The sequence below is a fragment of the Poecilia reticulata genome, linkage group LG13 (genome assembly GCF_000633615.1).
Source record: "Poecilia reticulata strain Guanapo linkage group LG13, Guppy_female_1.0+MT, whole genome shotgun sequence".
In the NCBI taxonomy this organism is placed as follows: domain Eukaryota; kingdom Metazoa; phylum Chordata; class Actinopteri; order Cyprinodontiformes; family Poeciliidae; genus Poecilia; species Poecilia reticulata.
Window position 1 is genome coordinate 17,218,089 of NC_024343.1, and position 18,506 is coordinate 17,236,594.

General features: G+C 40.8%; 1 protein-coding gene across 1 annotated transcript in view; it reads right to left on the bottom strand.

The window, feature by feature from the left end:
• Nucleotides 1–18,506, bottom strand: part of npas1 (neuronal PAS domain protein 1) — a 94,260-nt gene that overhangs the window by 63,070 nt on the left and 12,684 nt on the right. The gene's annotated exons all lie outside the window — the stretch shown is intronic.

Consider the following 18,506-nt stretch of genomic DNA (forward strand, 5'->3'; position numbering starts at 1 on the left):
TTGTTTGCTAGCGGTAGAGCAGATGAACACACGTGTTTGTTATGAACGCCGCATTCCAGGTCGAATTCTTCGAAGCAATGCCTGTAAGTAGCAGCTTATACTTCAAAACAAGCATTTATGTTAACATATGAGGAATTTATATGTTAAAGTTACTTTCCCTCAATGGAATATATACTAGCAGTCCCAGTGACCGTTTCACTAACGGTTTTTGCCCATGTGCTTTCTGGGTAAAAATCAAACGAGAAACGCCACCCCCCCCCAAAAAATAATTTTCCAGCAACCCAGGTGATAAACGTGTAACACTTTTTCTGTTACAAACTGACTCCGGCCCCCCACCGGAGAAGGGAAAAGTTATGTGGCCGTCACAGGAAAAAGTTTGGGGACCACTGGTCTAGAGGCTCCTGAGGTAGCCTGAGCTACATTATCTATTTTTCTACGTTTAAAAGAGATCATAAAAGTCTGAATTAGATTAATTAGTTTGAATACTTGTGAGACCTACAGAAATTATTGTCTTTTCCTTCTTAATACTGTTAAAGCATTCTATTTTTTGATTGCTTTCCAATACAGGTTGCATGCAGCTGAAAAGCAGAATTGTTTGTCTCGTAGAAAAAAACGCACTTTATTTGCGTCTCCTCCTTCTTATCTTTTAATTCATGTGTTTCTGTTTTAATAGACAGTAAAATTCATTTCTTCCTGTTTATAAGTGTAGCTGTTACGTCAATGCACAGATGTAATTTAGGTTATAGACGGAGTTATGAGGCTGATCGAGTTATGAACAGTAATATCATTTGAAGCAGTTGATATCTGCTACATCATGTACAGGACGACGTTTCACTTCGCTCTCTGACACCAGTACAGAAGTGACTGAAGTGTGCATTTTGTCCACCAGCCACCAGAGGGATTGCAACTGAGAGGCTCTCACTGAGAGGGCCTGCACCTGCCATTCAGGCACATAATCCAGCAGTCGCTTTTTACTGGTTTAATGCTGAATTTGAAGGTTTTGAAAAAGAATCTGCAACCAAACAGATTTATAATGGGGAAAAAAATAGTTTAAAAAGAAAAAAAAAAAGCACTGAACACACCATTAGTCTACGGTGAAACGTGAGCAAAACAGAGTTTTCCTTTTAGGTGTGTCTGGCTTCTGGAAACAACAAAATGGTTTTATTCCTGTTAACGAGGTGATTCAATTTATGGCGCAGCTTTTTAAGACGAAATGACTTCTGCTGGAGACCCTTCAGGAGCTGCAGCCTTCCCACTTTAAATTGGTTTTAAAGGCGCTCTGGTTGTGCATGAACTTAAATAAATGCGCTTTGGCATTTTCCACAGCCAAAAGTATGAAATGTAACGCATGGACGGGATCAAGGATGCACACACATGCTGGCTTATACGTGAACAAATAATCACACTCAGAGACTCACTCAAGTACTCTCACCCTCCCTCCATCCCCCCTCTCCTCTATTCGTTCCCCTTGCCCTCAAACACTACTCAGAATATTGATACATCACCCCCTCCTCCTTTTTCTCTCCTGTCTCCGTCTCTCTCTCCCTCCATCACTCACTTTCTCTACTGAATACTGATAGGCTGTCTACTTCGTGGTCTGAGTTTCAAATCTCTCCCTCCCTCTTTGCTCCCTGTGACGCTACACTCGCTATACACACAGAAAAAAAAAAGCCCCAGCAACATAAAGGAAGAAATAGCAGAAGTTAATGCACTGAGGTAGACATAAATTCACTTAAGTACCATTTCAGATTATGTCAAGCTAAAAATGGGCTTAACATTGTGGAAAGGAGGGAACAGAGTACAGAGGGGGCGACAGAGTAGGGAGGAGGGAAAAGTCTTGCCAGCGGAAACTGGCCGAAGTGCTTGTAGCGCTGTGGTGAACTGGCAGCCAGCGACAAAAAGGGAAACGATGTGTGAAAAGTGGAGGCAAATGAAGACACAGTCACTGTTTTTTTTTTTCCTTCTTTTTTTTTTTGGGTCTGATTTCCACCCTCCCCGCCCCATTGTTAGCCATTGGCACGGATGGGGGTGGGGTTGGGGGTGAGAAGGAAGTGAATGAGGTTGTCAAAGAATCCCAGTGAGCCCCCTTTTACTTTACACACACTTACGCATGCACACACACACACACACACACACACTGAATAAACCCCGCAATGTTTGAGAGCAGGAGTGAGCGGAAACGAGAGAAACGACACAAGCAAAAAAAACAAAAAAAACGCCTCACTTTCCTCACACAGATGGAAAGGTGGCGGGGCCTTTTTTTTGTTGTTTGTGTATTTAAGTGTGAGTAAGTGTGTGTGACTATAGTCTCTTTGGAGGAGGCTTTCTGCCTACAATAGAAGTGCAGCACGTCTGAGACGCTGGGAGAGGGAGTGTGTGATTTTGTCCTCCAAGTCTTCCCCAGGCGTCCTTGAAGGAGACTTACGGAGAATATTTGACTCCGCGTGTGCTTCTTTGCGTGTGTGTGTGAGACATTGTTTGAGCTCTCGCAGGCTCAGTTCAGTACCCGAGGCTTGCCTCGCGGAGCTGTACTACAGGTGTTCCCTTCACAAGCCACGGCGCTCCTCAAGTAACAAAAAACCACAGAGCTGGAAAAAAAAAAATCACCCAGCTTAATGAATAAGTAATGTAATTAAATCCAATGGTTAGATAAAATCATGAGTCAGTTTATTTCTACGCACGCGCGTGTGTTTGTGTGCATACACACGCTCCTGAAGTTGCTCGTAACTGTCTGTTGCAGTCAGCAGGATAGTCACACCCATGTCTGACCTTGTTTCTCCGCCTGTCTACACATGCTATCGACTGTGGTCAGTCCGGTGTCGTGACAGGACGCTGCGCTCCTCGAGGAGCGATGCAAACACACCGGAGGAAGAAGAAACATCCTCATCCTTAAGCAGCAAGCGTACTTTAGGGCCGTAAAACCTATAGAAATTCAAAGTGTAAATCATAATTGACCTTAGCGTTGTTTGTCAAAGCAGATCAGCTGCCTGCTACAAAACGTGATTTGTCGCGAGACACAGGCTCCTGACGAGTCACGTTAGTGGTATTTCTAACATGCAGAACAGCTTTACTGTCAACGGTCCAGATATTCGAGGTGCTCTACCTCAAGGACACCTGGTGCAGTTAATGAAGCCCTGGATCGGTTACATCAGGTTTGCGTAAGACCACACCTAATTTGCAAATGTCTTCTCTTAAGAAATCTATTCAGAAGGTTGAATACGTTTGAGACTGCATAAGTCTTGGAACATAAGGCTTATCTGGATTTGAACACCGTCCCTGAAATATTCGCTATGACTATTTGAAATCTTGTGCAATTTATCACAAACCCCTACAATTTTTAGACTTTTTTTAAACAGATGTTTTGCTACTTACTGCAGTAAGTAGCAAAGACACCAAAGTTATACGGTAGAAGAGTTTTGTGATGACGATCTGGACGACTTGCAGTAATTGATGGAAACATGAATTTTATTCTGTAGCAGGAAATCCTGACGGCGTCATGATTTCAGGAATTTTCTTGACCCGCATGCGGAGTAAAAGTTGGAGGCACTTCTTAAAAGGTAAAAGGGTTTATTTACAGAGCAAAACAAAAATGTCCAAATGACAAAGAGACTGGGATTCTAATTATTTCAGCATTCTCTGGAGGGGAAGACAGAAACAATTAGAAATGGTAATATTATGAAGGAGATGCAGAACTTTGGATGAGTGGTATGGTCTCACACTTCGACAGTGAGACTTTGGTGTGGATCAGGTAAGTGGCTGGAGTGGGTTGATAGGTGTGTGATTCTTTTCTTTCCTGAACAGTCAATGTCAGAGAGCAGATAGGTGGAAGATAGCTCAAGGCAGCGAAGGTGAGGAGAACAATCGAGGAACACAGAGAATCCAGAGGAAATCCAGAAAGAGGTAAGGCTTGGAGGTCTGGACCCAGTGTGGTGCAGAAACCACCAAAATCCAACCTGAGAGGCACCGAGAGCAAGAGACAAGTTCATGAACAAAGCAGATGTAAATTCAATAAAACTCTCAAGAGAGTATGCTCAAGATTTGGCTTGACTCGACCCGAGATAGCTCCGAGATAGCTAAAACTAATGCTATGAGCTAAGTGATGTTGTGGCCTTAAACTGGGTGTTTGTGCTCGAAAATGCTCCAAAGGGTCTGAGGTCCAGCAATTCTGCAAGGAAGAGCAGGTCAAAATTCCTCCACAGTTATGCTAAAGACTGATTGACAGCGATCACAAATGTCTGATGCCTTTCTTAAAAGAAAATCTAAAACTAGATGCTTATAGCTACTTACTGCATCAAGACATTACAGGACGTAGTGAGCATCCACTGGCCTTTAGCATAGGGGATATCTGTGCAACAACAGTTTGAGAGTTGAAAGAGTGCACCTCTTAGCCGCCAAAAACAGTACTATCTGTTCAAAACACTACCATATGAAACAAGTCTTATGCAAAGTCTTGGCATCAAGGCAAGGAGAAACACATGGCTGACAGACGGAGCGTACCTCACAGTTCATGCACCAGTCGCAACAGAAATGCCGAGCGAGAGATCAACAGCCGGACCTGCATGCATTTGAAGTTAAGTTCACTCTGAGATCACAGGGGACGACTATTTACTCAAAGACAAAAAAGCTGAGAATTTATAGGAGCCGTTTTAGGCACAAGTCACTGAGCAAAGGGGAAAGCATCTGGCAGTTTTATGTTCAAGACTGATTCAATTTATAATGTGTCCTCTGACCCAACACATCTTGTGTGGGAAGTAAACACAATGAAAATGCCAGAATTTTTACAGTTAAAACCAACAGTGTTTGTGCAGTGAATGAAAATTAAGTTGCTCTGTTAACTATAGAAAGACATCACGTCTACATGGGAAGCATAGTGCTGTGAAATAGTATTTGCTTCCTGGCAAATTTCTTCAGTTAGTTTTTTTTTTTTTGTCAGTCTTAAATGTTATCCACAACTGGAGAAAACATGGAACAGTGGTGAACCTTCCCAAGAGTGACTGTCTATTGCAATTATCCCAAAAGTGCATTGAGGACACATCTGGATGGTCACTGTCAGATCTACATCTAAAACCATACTGGCCTCACTTTAGTTAAGGTTAGTGCTCTGGAAAAAGAACACAAAGGGCCTTATCACATTTAACAAAAATAAATAAAACATTAAGGTGATCCCCAAGACTTTTCAGGAAATATTCAATGGATCAAAAAGACAATAGTGGACATTTTTTTGGAAAGTGCACATCAAGTTACATGAAGCATAAAGCTAAAACCTGAGGTGAGAAAAACACAAATGTTGTTCTACATCAGAAAATCCTAAAAGAGAAAATCCTTCAATAGCTTGTGATCTTAAGCTCAAATGCACATGGATTATACAGCAGGACAATGAACCTACGCAGTGCAGTAACTCCACTGCTAAAAAAAATAGATTTTAAAGTGCTATATACAAGTCTGGACTTAAATCCAGCTGTGATGCCATGACATGTCCTTAAACTGGGCATTTGAGCTGGAAATTCCTCAAATGGGACTGAATTCCTGCAATTATGAAAGGAAGAGCAGGCCAAAATTCCTCCACAGGCCTGAAAAAGACTAACAGACAGTGATCACGAATGCCTGGTGTAAGTTTTCTTTTGCCAAAAGAGGCACAACCAGAGGCACAGGAGCGGCAATTGCTTTTTGCATGGTGTGGATTGCTTATTTTCTCTTAATAAATTAAAGCATCATTTGAAAACTGCTTTTTGTATTTACCCAGACTATAACCCATTGGAAAACATCAGCAAAACCGTAGGAGAATACCGCAAATTAACATAAATAGTTCACAACTGGGAAGGTTAATTGAATGCGAGTCAGAAGCAAAAAGGAAAAAAAAAAACAGAGCATCTGAGAGTCCAGAGGCAAAATTACAGATTAAAGTTGATCTCTGTTTGATACGCCTCTGAGCCAGCAACACAAGCATACACGGAGCCGAACTGGCATCAGTGTGTGAACAGAGAGGAGCGGGGTCCCAAGCAATTCCAACCAGCACAGCTGTTGTCTTTTTATTGCCTTCTCTACACAGGGTTGCTGTGTGTAAGCACACACCAATGCGGTAATGAGTCGCCTTTATTCAGCCTGTGCGTATAGCTGAGGGTGAAAGGCTGCAGCTTCATGAGGATGTCATTTTTGAAGCAACTTTGGCCAACATACTTGGAGCTTTTCTTAAATAGTTCAAGAGGTTAAAAGAATGAAATAAAGAAATAATTCAAATTGCTACGCAAAAGGAAATGCTGAAAACCAGCGCTGGATGCTTGATTTCCAGGTCTCTGGGTGGCAGGACGTAAAAAAATGTCTCCACAGGCTCCAACACACCTGCTATTGAGCCGTTGCCATTTAAACGGGAAGCGACGTTGGGAGGGTTTAAGATGATGCAGATGCACCAAATAAGCTACTGAAAGTACTGCAGCAGTAGATTTTAAAAACAACAAGCTGACTTTGAGGGATGATGGTATGTTGTAGAAATGTGGGATTTAAACAGAGGTGGGTAGCCAAAACGCACCCTCAATTAAAAGCAGCACAACTTCAACATATTTTTACGCCAAGAAAAAAAAAGAAGGTTCTTAAACACAGAGTAACTTTTGCCAGAACAACTAATTTAATATTTAAAAATGACTTAAACAGATAAAAAATATCTGGTATTTAAAGGATTTAAAAATATATATTTAAATAACAAAAGTACAAAATAAATCGAGGCAAAAGAAACATATTTTCGGGTACTTGCAGGAGGTTAAAACAGAGTAAAGTACTTTGAGGAACAATATATACGTTGCTCTATATACACTTGATCTTTGAATGGCAAAGCAGGCAAAGAAGGTACACCATAAGAGCAATGAAGCTTTCCTTAAAAATGAGAAATGTTACTTTAACATCAACATCAATTTTGCTGCATTTTCAGCTAAAACATGTTTGCTCCTTAATGAATGACACTACTTTCAGTAGAGAAATTTTACTCAATTAGAGCATAATAATATCACATAAGTAAAAAAGTAAAATGTATGGTTCAGTAAAACCACTCCTTGAAGTCCTTTTTTTTTCTTTCAAAATGTTACTCAAGAAAATGTAACTAGTTATTATCCAGCTCCAGATTAAAGGATTAACATTTTTCAAAATAGTCTGTTCTCCTGAATATCCAAACATTTAGGCACTCTTACCTAAAGTAGATATGTGTGAAGCTTTTTAAATCCTTCAGCGGAGAAACTGGATGGAGATAAATGCAAAGCAATGCAGGAGTTTGAACTCTAACCTTTTCATGTAGAAGGACATACAGCCATAGAGGTGCTTCTATTCTCAATTACATGCTTTAGTTGGTGTACCACCAACACGTCCAATAAAACGCATTGAGCTTTTTGGCTGTAATGTGACTCAAGGTAACAAGCTATGAATATTTTTGCAAGACGGCTTAATCAGGAGGCTTTTTTTTTTTTTTTGATAACTGGTCCTTGTTGCAGTAAATCTCTGTCTGTTCTGCTTATGAAGACCCGAGCACTGCTGTTGAAAAGCATTTGTTGGGACCTGAAAGACATGATCAACTTGCGTTTTCTGCATCCAGCCCTACAGTGGCTCACATGAACGATAAGCATAAAAGGTTGTTTAAAGATAACTGCCAGGGGTGGCAGATAATATTCCAAAATCTATCAGACAATAACTCTTTGAGGACATGTGGCCATTATGGAGCCATTTCCCCTTTTGTTGAGTGTGCTCCTCCATATTTCATTGAGATGCATATCTGTCTCTCACACTGTCTGCCTGCGCTGCTATTCTCCATTCAACAGTGACCCATTGCTCCCTGCCATGCAATCCCTCACCTTTCCGGGCTTAAAAGTAATTACCACTTTAATTTGCTGTCCGCTTTTGTGCCTCAGTGTATCTGACTGGAGTGCTGGCAACATGCGTGGGTCCTTGTATGCATAGTGGAGATAATAATGCGGACGCCTTCGCATAATTAATTGCGGCTAATTAACTAATTGTTAATTTATTAACCAGAAATAAACATACAGACCTGGATTCTTGCATGTCGAATGTGATTATTTGCTCCATGTCTTTGTTCTTATCTGAATGTGTCTGGACAAGAGAGAGAGAGAAAAAAAAACTAGAGCACAATGATTTGTGACATTTCTAACGTGAAAAATGTTAATTTTCTCATTAAAGGAATAATTAATCACCATTTGCAGCTCCAAAACACAAACACAGGGGTGTATCTGCAGGTATTAATGGTGCGCTGAAAAGCTTGCTGTGTGCATGCAAATAGGTGAATTTTTGTTTTAAATATAAATGAAACAAAGTGGACATGTGTGTTTTTGTGCTTTTAATTTACGTGTGTGTGTTTATGGTTTCTCTCCCATTGGCCCAATTACTCCAGAACCGAAAGCCCACAGCTCCCCATCTCTCTGCTAAAATCCCTCACCCCTTTCACCTCACGGTCCCAGCGGTGGACCGTACAAACAGCCCCCTCTCCCCGCGCCTCCCCAGCAGCTCTGCGCACTGCCAGATTGTCCATCACAATCGCCCCGACCCCTCTCCCGGACCTCCGCTGTACCTTCTGCTCCCCTCATCTTCAAATGTCCTCCTCAATTATCACCATCGCTTCCACTTTGTCCCTCCTCTGCAGTGATCTTGTCGTTCCCCTCCTTCATTTACCCCTTTGACTTTTTTTTTCACCCTCACCTTTACCTTCGCCTCTAACATCTGCCCCCCCCCAACCCCACCTCCTCTTTTTCCCCCCTTTTTTTTCAAATCCATTCTTCCCCCTCTGCCCTCCTCAGTCCCAGGTGAGCTGACGACACAAGGAGAGCAAAAACACACCGTGAATATTAATGGTTTGGGTTGAATATTAATAAACTGTGCATCTTAATGATGTATTAAAAGAGAAAGAGAGTGAGAGAGAGAGAGAAAAAAAAAAACAAAGAGCCACCTCCAGGACTATACTGCCTTGATACACACATACTTTTGCAGAAATGCACACATCCACAGAGCTGGACTATCTGTCCTGCACTGTGTAGATTAGTTAAAACAGGGCCTTATCCTCCAACCTGCTGTTTAAATGCTGAACGTCACGTCCAAGACAAATGTGTTGTCTGTTTTTTTTTCCTCCTGGTAAATGAAGACTCCTCTTCTTTCCCACGTCCTTCTCCTCTATCTCCTCCTGTTGCTTTCTTCATTTTCTTTTTATCTCCCTCTACTCGTTTAGTTCTCGTTGCCCCATTTCACCCTCCCTCACTCTATCACTTTAGATTACCCCCTTCTCTCCCATTGCCTCCCCCCTTCTCCTCTCCCAGCCTCACCTACTCGATATTCCAGCCTTGTTCTCCTGCAGTCTCCAACACAACTTTCTGACCCACTTCCTCTCTCCTCCCTGGCCCCCTGATCAAAGCCTGCAGGACGGCATCGCCTTGGGCAGAGAAGAGGGAGAGCGCGGGAAGGTGGTGGGGGTGGATGGGAGGGATGAAGGGATCTGAGCTGAGAGAAGAGAGGAAGAGATGGATAGAGAAAGGATAGAGCGGCATGAGAGAGAGGGGAACAGAGAGATCACAAGGACAGGAAGAGGAGCCAGGTGCCCTCTCAGCCCAAGGACAAAAGCTCTTCCTCGCTGATCTCTCTCGATGCGAGTTCTGTCAGCGGCGTCATTCCCGGTCATGTACGATATGTGTGACAACCGAACTGACGTTAAGGTGGCGTGATAAGAAATAAAATATATTTTCTCCTGCAACTGGAAAACAAGCCTTTGTCATAAGTGATGGGCATTAAAATTCAGCAGTATGTTGAATAAATCACACCCTTAGATTACATGTTGTCCCATCCTGTTAACTTTAGGCGCCGTGTTCCAGCACAGCCGTAAGTGGGAGAGCTGGGTCTCAGCAGATGCGGTCATTTAGTTGCATTTTCTTCAAACAAGTGTGTCGAAATACCTCTACTTGAACAGTTTTTAATTTGTTTTTGTTTTTTTAGAAAACCCAATTTATTTATAAACTAGTCACACCTCGCAGTGCCTTGCCAAGTATTTATAACTCTTGATTTTAGTTTCACACTGTAATGACCAAAAACTTACAATGTCTTTTTCTCTGAAGTTTATGTATAGATAAACACAAGGTAGATGATGGTTGTGAAACGGATTTAAAAATGTTTAAAAGTAAAAATCTGAAAAGTGTGGTGTGGAGTCTGAGTGTCTTCTGGTGTATTGTCTCAAACAAGCTTCACACTTCTACAGACTGAAATTGTTGCCACGCCATCTTTACTAAATAATGAAGTTACTGCAGATTATCAATTGGATTCAGGTCTGGGCTTTGACTAGGCCAATTTTTGTTGTTATTTTTTTAGATAAAATAGCAGAGAACAAAAATATACAAAGCAGGTAAAAATCATAAAAACAGGTTACATGATATAATGTTATGCTGACCTTTACACTGTGAGTGAGTGGGTAAAATGTGTAAACCTCAGCTAGTAAAAAGGTTTCCGTTGATAGGGTAATTCTAACACATGGATATCAAAACCATTCCAGCGTGATTGTGTGTGGAGTCGTCGGCCGGCTGGAGGGTGAACTTCACTATACGTTTGAGGTCTTTTGTTTCCTCCAACAGGTCTTTCCAGTATCATCATGTATTTAATTTGTTCCCATCCACTCTGACTTGCTTCCCTGTGCCCGTTAATGAAAAGCGTCCCCCATCGCACGCTGCTGCAGATATATGTTCAGGATTGTGTGTGTTACATGTCACACATTTTTCTTGCATAAAAACAATATTTGTGGACTGCAGTTGTCCTGCAAACACATTCTTCCACCTGAGCTGTAGATCAGTGTTGGTTCCCCATGTATACCATGAGCCCTTTGCCATTTCTCTGATTACTTCCCTCCTCTCGTCTCTCTATGGGTTTAGGTAGAAGACATTCTATGAAAATTTACATCTGACGGTATCCACTAACCAATAACAAAACGTCTGAGGGCTTCATAGCTGTGTTCATCCTCTGAATAAATAAAACACAGGTAGATTATTTTTAAATAGATGAGAGCGATTGGTTATGCAAGATTTTATGCAGCTGTAGCAGATTAAAGGGGGCTAAATACAAAGCATGCCACACTTTTTAGATTGTTATGTTGTAGAAAAATTTGAAATACACATAATCTTTTCCTTCCACTTCATAATTATGCCTCGCTTTGTGCTGGCCTGTCTCATAAAACCTCAACAAAATTTACTGAAATGTTGGGTTGTAGTTGCACAACACGTAAAGCAAGCCAATTACAGTGCATGCCTTTGCAAAGAACTGTAAGCAAATTGTTTAACAGAAATTATTATTTTTTTCAATTTCCAGGCTCTTTCTTTATCGAGTCATTTTTCATTTCTGGAGTTTGAGATGTAAGGTCCGACCATCCCAGCGGCCGTGTCGTCCGGGCAGCAGGGGCACGCGGGAAGGATGAAGGAACACCAGCCCATTTGTACCCAGAGCGAGATGGCGTGTACTTTAACATTCCCTGCGCATCCTGACAAAGAGCACTAATTATAAATAAATTAGGGACACGACACGGTGTGCCACTTGGGGAGGGGGCAGTCAGCGCAGTAACAGAATAGAGAGGCTGATACAGAGAAGAGGAAGCGTGAAAGAAATAGGGGAGAAGGCAAGGGGAAAAAAAAGAAGCAGACAGGAGAGATTTGGCAATGACATGGAGGAGCAAGCAGGAGAAGAAAGAAGATAAGAAAATAGAGAAATGGTGCAAGGGGAGGCCTGGGGATATAGAAGGAGAGAAGTTGAGTGTAAACGAGTGTGTATACAAGGCCTGAATCCTCCCAAAAAATATAGCTTCAGAATACATCTGCTGCCAAAAAGCTGATGAGATTCCCACTCGATGACAGAGCTGGTGCAATATATTTGAGCCGAGATAGAAAACGGTGGCAGGAAAATTAACAACTGAGACGAAATGGAGGATAGAGGTGTCTTATAAGAAGATCTGAAAATAAATGATCTTAAAAGAAAGAGCAACACAGAAAAACAGAGTTTCTCCAAAGCTGTTAGGAATCAATTCAGGGTTTATCCTTTAAAAAAAAAAAAAGAATACAAATCCGATTAAAAATATATGACACAATAATCATAAAGTGGTGATATCCGGGAGAATCTTCCACACACTAGTAGTCAACGCTCCCTACCTGCCACTCAGGCTTATCTGAGATGACTTGTCAACCAAGTAAGTGTGCACCAACAGACGGAGCTTCATATGTGTGTGTGTGTGTGTGTGTGTGTGTGTGTGTGTGTGTGTGTGTGTGTGTGTGTGTGTGCGTGTGTGTGTGGAGAGGAAAGAGCGATCCGTTTCCGTCTCCTGGTGGCGACGAGCACGCTTTCGTGTCTGCGCGAGCGCACGTAGAGTCCCGTCTGCATCTGTTTGTTGCGTCAGGCTCAGGGCGCACAAACGTGTAGCAGGAGCAGAGCAAACCCTCGCTGCTATCTAAATGGATCGCAGCTCAGGAGTGTGCAGCGATTTCTCAGAGGCTGACATGTGCACGCAGACAGACAGACAAACAAGCAGTTGGATTGCATGTTTTTGTCGTTCAAGGTTGTGTCAGGGCTACCTGAAGCTCTGGAGCAATGAGCAGTGTGGCAAGCAGGAAGAATAGTCGTTGTCTTTACCCGCTGGCATTTCTGCATTTGATGCTCCTGTATAATGGAGGAGCGGCCTGACTGGACTTTAAAGTCAGGAGACATTTATCAACTCAGAACAAGTGCGGTTTTTTTTTTTTTTGTCTCGCTTTGGCCGAGGCTTTGAGTCTGAGGTCAGGAGTCGGCCCACTCCGACACAGACAGAGTGAGGTCGGCTGACTGACCCGCAATTGGCATCTGATGCAACTGAGCTACAAACAGGCTCAATGTCAGGGCAAAGGCTGGAGGGGAGCAGGGGAGAGGGCAGAAAATAAAATTCAGATTCTGCTAAACATACACTCATATCCGCACGCAGCTGATCTCCAGAATTGTATGTTTTTTTTGTTTTGTTTTTTTTTTTTAAATCGGCCGACGAGAATACCCTCAATTTACAGAACAGCACAAAGTGCAAATAACATGAAAGAGTCAGGGTCTCTATTATCAAAGTCTATGCAGTCTCTAAACTTTTCTGCACAGAGGAGATTTAAGAAGAAGAAAGGTACAGAAGGGCGGGAAGACAAGAGAGGAGCAGCTTGTTGCATTAGCATTCCGCCAGCAGAGAGGCTGTCTGTTTGCCTCTGGCAGCAGCCGAGAAGAGGGGGACACTCTCTGCATCCTCACACAGCTCGTCTATCTCTCCCTCTGTCACTGTCTATCTCTCCCTCTGTCTGTCTCCGCCTGTCTCGCTCTCTCCGATGCCTCTCCCCAAGTCTGTCTGTTACATTTCTAACTCCACGCCGCTCCTCGCCTGTCACTGTTTCTTCTCCTTTCTGAACAATTTCCTCCGCAATCTTCTCGTATCTCTCTATCGCTCCGTCTCCCGCCTGTCATCTTTCTGTTTATCTTTCTCCCCCCGCTAATTTCTATTTTGCCCCCTTTCTGTTCACCTTTGTTTCCCATGTGTCTACAATTCTGCCCGTCTAGAAATTAGGTTATCACAGCCAATTCAGGGCCACCGGTTAAACTGATGTAAAGTTTGGAGTCACGGAGTCAAAAGCCTGATTCAAATCAATCAGTTGCAAGTAAAGAATGTTGTATGAGTCAAGAAACAACTTTAAATAGAAGCACAATCCTCAGATTAATACAAACTGTTTATCAGTGAAAGCACAAATAATCTTAACTGGCTGTAAGTGTTTTTTATAGTCATGCAGTAAACAAGCTTTCTGCACTTGGTTCCTAACAATTCTGTCTACTTTTATGTCTCTTAAATACAAAAATGTAACAATTTAAAACCCCTTTAAATTTCTACATGGCTTTTTTGTTTAGTTTTGGAAATCGACTGTACCGTTGTCCTATGGATAACTTCCATGTTGAGACTTCCTAAATGAAAATGTTCAAATTGATCTCGTCACATTTGGGCCATTTCGAAAATTAGAACGCCAAATTAAGAACAAGCAATATTTCTATTAATTGTATGGACTTTGTGTCTCATCTGTTATTGAATGATGTTATATCAGGACATGATGCGTCACTTTTTGAGACATTTCAGCCTACTTAATGTTGTCAGAAAAGTTTTATTTGACAAAAACTATGTCTAACAAGTGGGCAAGTATTTTTATTTTTTTTTTACATTGGTTCAGGTTGTTTTGGATACCAAATAATCCAATTTGCTTATATTTAGGCTGCAGGAGGAAATCAGAGTAACTGCCGAAAATCCATGCAATGAAATGCTGTTTTCAAACAGAGACCTCACAGATTTAAACCTCTGTGCTCCTCTAGACATCTGAGAAGTAAACAATAGTTAACTTTAACCAGCTTAGTTTAACACGAAGGGAAAAAAAACCAATGAGACAGCCGAGCTGGGTCTGTCTAAAATAATTTTTGTCATGCAAAAACAAACACATTCATCAACTTCGGGTCAATTACTTAAGTTAGTAATTGCAAATGGTGCAAACTTCCTGGTGCAGAAATGAGAACTGCAAATACTTTGAGCCTGAAGAGACTCAGACTGCTTCAAGTAAGCTTGTAGCCTTTTTTCCCCTTCTTTTTAAAATCGGTACCACGATTCAAAATAGTCTCTTCCCATTTCATCCAACCGTCAACTCCATAGTTGTTTATTCCTGTCCTTGTTTTGAGGGTTGGGTCCCTGCCCCAACACATTTGAGTCAAATCCCGAAATTACCTGTTGTACATTGCTACTTTAACTTTTTACCGATTGATTTAATTCTCAATATTTTACAAGAAGTATTACTTTTTCACTACATTGCTGAGATTCATAAATGTTGAAATCTCAAATTTCATACAAAATCAGTTACATTCACAAATAAATGTTACTGAAAATCTAAGCGAAACAATGCAATTTGAATGCGATTTGGCGCACAATGTTATGAGCATCATGTCATCTCGCACCTCTGTGGCTTTTGCAGTAAGTTACAGGGGCCTAAGTTTTCTAACACAAGTCTATATTACAGTTAAGCTTTTGCACTCTCTCCTCATGGTAATTTCAATACACCTTGACCGTTCCCTGCATGCAGATGCATAAAAAGGCAACTCTCTAAATCGTATCATATTCATTCTCAATTATTCATTGAATGTATTAAAGGTTGCATTTTTGCATCAATTATTAATCCTAATTCATGCTGTAAATGAATAGAGGAAGGGAAATGCAGGCGCACAGCAAACCTCTAACTTTTATGTGAGTGGAAAGAAAAGATGTTCATTCTCTGTCTTATCTTTACTGGAAGATGACAGACGGTGGACAAATGTACTGTGCAGGCCATAAGCAATCAGACAGTGACTACATTGGTTTGGATCTGTTCTGTAAATTGGATTTTAAATGAGGTCCAAGTGTTGACCTTCAGCTCTGAGCTTTCAAGGGTGTTTGAAATAAACAGGTTATGATTTTAAGAAATGTTTTGTTTTCAGAGAACCTTATTCTATAATTGTTTTCCCCAGTGCTTCCCTTGTGTTTGGTTGAGTTTTACATTTAGCAGATCATTTTGAGCTCAATCTACTTAGCTTCCCTTCTACCCCTGTATTCACTTAGTGTCATTATGTGTCCTGCTCCTTTACGCTAAGCTGCAGCCAGTTAGTTGCTCCTTATTAGGTAATGATGGCTCCTTCTTAAATACCTCTCAGTTTAGTCAGCTCTTTGCCAGATCCAAGTTAGTTCAAGAAGAAGAGGGATTGCTGCAAAGTCCGTGACGCTATGCACTTCATTTAAAAATCAAGGTCTTAGAATCAGGAGGAAGTACAGAGAGCCGGAATGAATTTCACTGTTTGATGTTCAGTGATGAGTTTTCACCGTCAGTGATGATTTGTTGGATCAGGTCATTTACTGGCGTTTTATGAAGTCCAAAGCCATCTACAAGGTGCACACTGCTAAAACATAATACGTGAAAATGAGGCGACATACAGAGAAGAGGAGTAGAAACTGCCAGGGTGGAGCACCAAGAACAATCTTGAGCTGGACACATCGAAGACCAAAAGGATGGTCACTGATTTCAGAAGGGAACCGGGCTTCACTGAACATTTATGAGGCATGTAAGGTGCAAATGCTTCCTTCAAGTTCCTGGGGACACATATAACAAAGGACCTCACCTGGATGACCAATACAACAGAGTTGGTGAAAAAGGCTTGGCAGAGACTCAGCTTCCTCTGGGTGCTGTGGAGGAACAATCTACGAGAGAAACCGCTGGGGTTCGTTTCACTATTCGCCGTTTCACCGTGTGGTTTGCTGCTTGTTCAGCAGCTGACAGGAAGGCTCTGCAGAGGGTAACGGGGACTGCAGAGAAGATCATCAGCTGCCCAGAGCTCTGCACAGACACCTCCCACCCTGCCCAGCTGCTTTGGAACCCACTACCATCAGGGAAGAGGCTCAGGTCTCTGAGAAGCAGGACTAACCGTCTAAAGCAGTTTCTACCCTGAGGCCATCAGAACATCGAACACGGCCCTGACTGCTATTGGAATACCTAAGTGTGTTTTTTTTAATCATGTATTAAATATTAAAATGGCCTGCTTATATTAATTTGTTGAGCTCCCAGTACAACAGAAAGGTGACAAAAAGGCAATAATGTTATGTGTAACAAACACGTTTACTTAAAAAACTTTCTAAATTTAGCAGATGTTTGCTATATAATTTGATTTAGATTACAACCCCTGTGTTCATCTGATAAAAAAATCACAACAGAGTATATTAGGGCAATGCTAAGAAAAAAAAACAATAATAAACTTACGAGAATAAAGTCATAGTAGATCTTGTACGAGAATAAACTCGCAAGAGAATAAAGTGAAACTAATATGAGAATAAAATCATATTACTACCATAACATCACCACATAATATTGCAACTTTATTCAGATAATATTATGACTTTATTTTTGTAATTTTACAAGTTTATTCTTGTCATACTATGACTTTATCCTCATATTATTTCAACTTTATTCTAGTAGGAGTTTAATCTTACAATATTTTAACTTTATTCACTTAATTGTTTGACCTTATTCTCATAATTTTATTACTTTGCTGTCACAATTTTGCTTTTCATTTTCATAACACTCCATAGTAGTTTTTTTTTGTCTTTTTTAAACCCATTTCAAATTTACGTCACTGCTTTTGAATGAAGTTAATTCTTGAATCTTCTAAATGTCTTCATCATTGTGTCACAGTTATTTAACAATAAAGACTAAAGAGGGAATTGTTGGAAGAGCAGGACGTTTAGCAAAGGCAGTGTAGCAGAGGAACCAGTGGAGAAAAAATGAAAACCACTGAGAGAAAAGTGGAGAAGGACGTTGGATTGAGGTGAGCTGATCAGGAGATTAGGAACAGCTGTGGTGGACAGCAAACACAGAGGGAACTAAACTAGACACAAAGGAAAGTACGATCCAATGGGTACATCTGATATAAGAGAATAAACTAAGGATTGAACTAATAGAGCAACATCTTTCTAGCAATAATGAACACAGAGAAGTAAAATGATTACAGTAAGATCTTAAAGCAATAATAAAAAAAAGTCATACAAAATCAAAACAAAAACAAATCAACACGTAACACACATCATGAGTAGATGAAACAGCTGATTCTCACTTTAAACAGTAACTATCAATATGTTTTATTAATGTTTTTTAGATGACCTTATAATAATAATACAATAATCAATATGTTAAGTTATTCTAACTGAAAAAAAACACATTTACTGGGTCTTGTGTGGCTTAAATAAAAACATTTAAATTGGGTTCAACCAATTCGTTTAAAATGTGTGTAAATACACACATATGTGGTTTTCCTTTTCTTTTCTGTGATGTTCTGTTGAATGTGTAAACAGAAAGAGAGGAAAGCAGAGTCTGCCTGCAAACACTCCCCATTGCTAAAGCTCTAAAACCAAGGGGAAACACCAAAAACTATAGCAATTACAAGAACATAATTGAACTTCTTCAATTAAAAAACAAACTGCAAAAATGTGGTTTTAATTATCTTTCTTCTCCTTCTGTCTCTCAATATGTAAGTATGTAGGCTTGCATTTGTAATAATTGTTATAATTGTCAGACGGTTTATATATTACGAATGTAAACACTTAAATTAAACTTGAAAGCAGGTTTTAATCAGATCATAATTGTTCTTGTTTAGAGTCTACTTTGCTCAATCAAATACGTTTAATTTAGCCCTTCTCAATCCAGACATCAGAAGGTGCTTTACAATGAAAGCAAGGAAGAGACGTGCAAAAAAAAAAAAGCAAGTTGCCAAAACAGCGCCGTTTCAAAGGGAGAGCTCACCCATATCAATTGAGCTATAAAAAGAGGAAAAGGCGCTTTTTGTCTCTACCGTCTGTCTTCTCTTCCATGAAAGAAGTGAAACGTTTAAGGAGTCAAACTATTGTCAGCAGTTTCCACCTGCATGTGTGAGATGTGACATCCCGTGAAAGC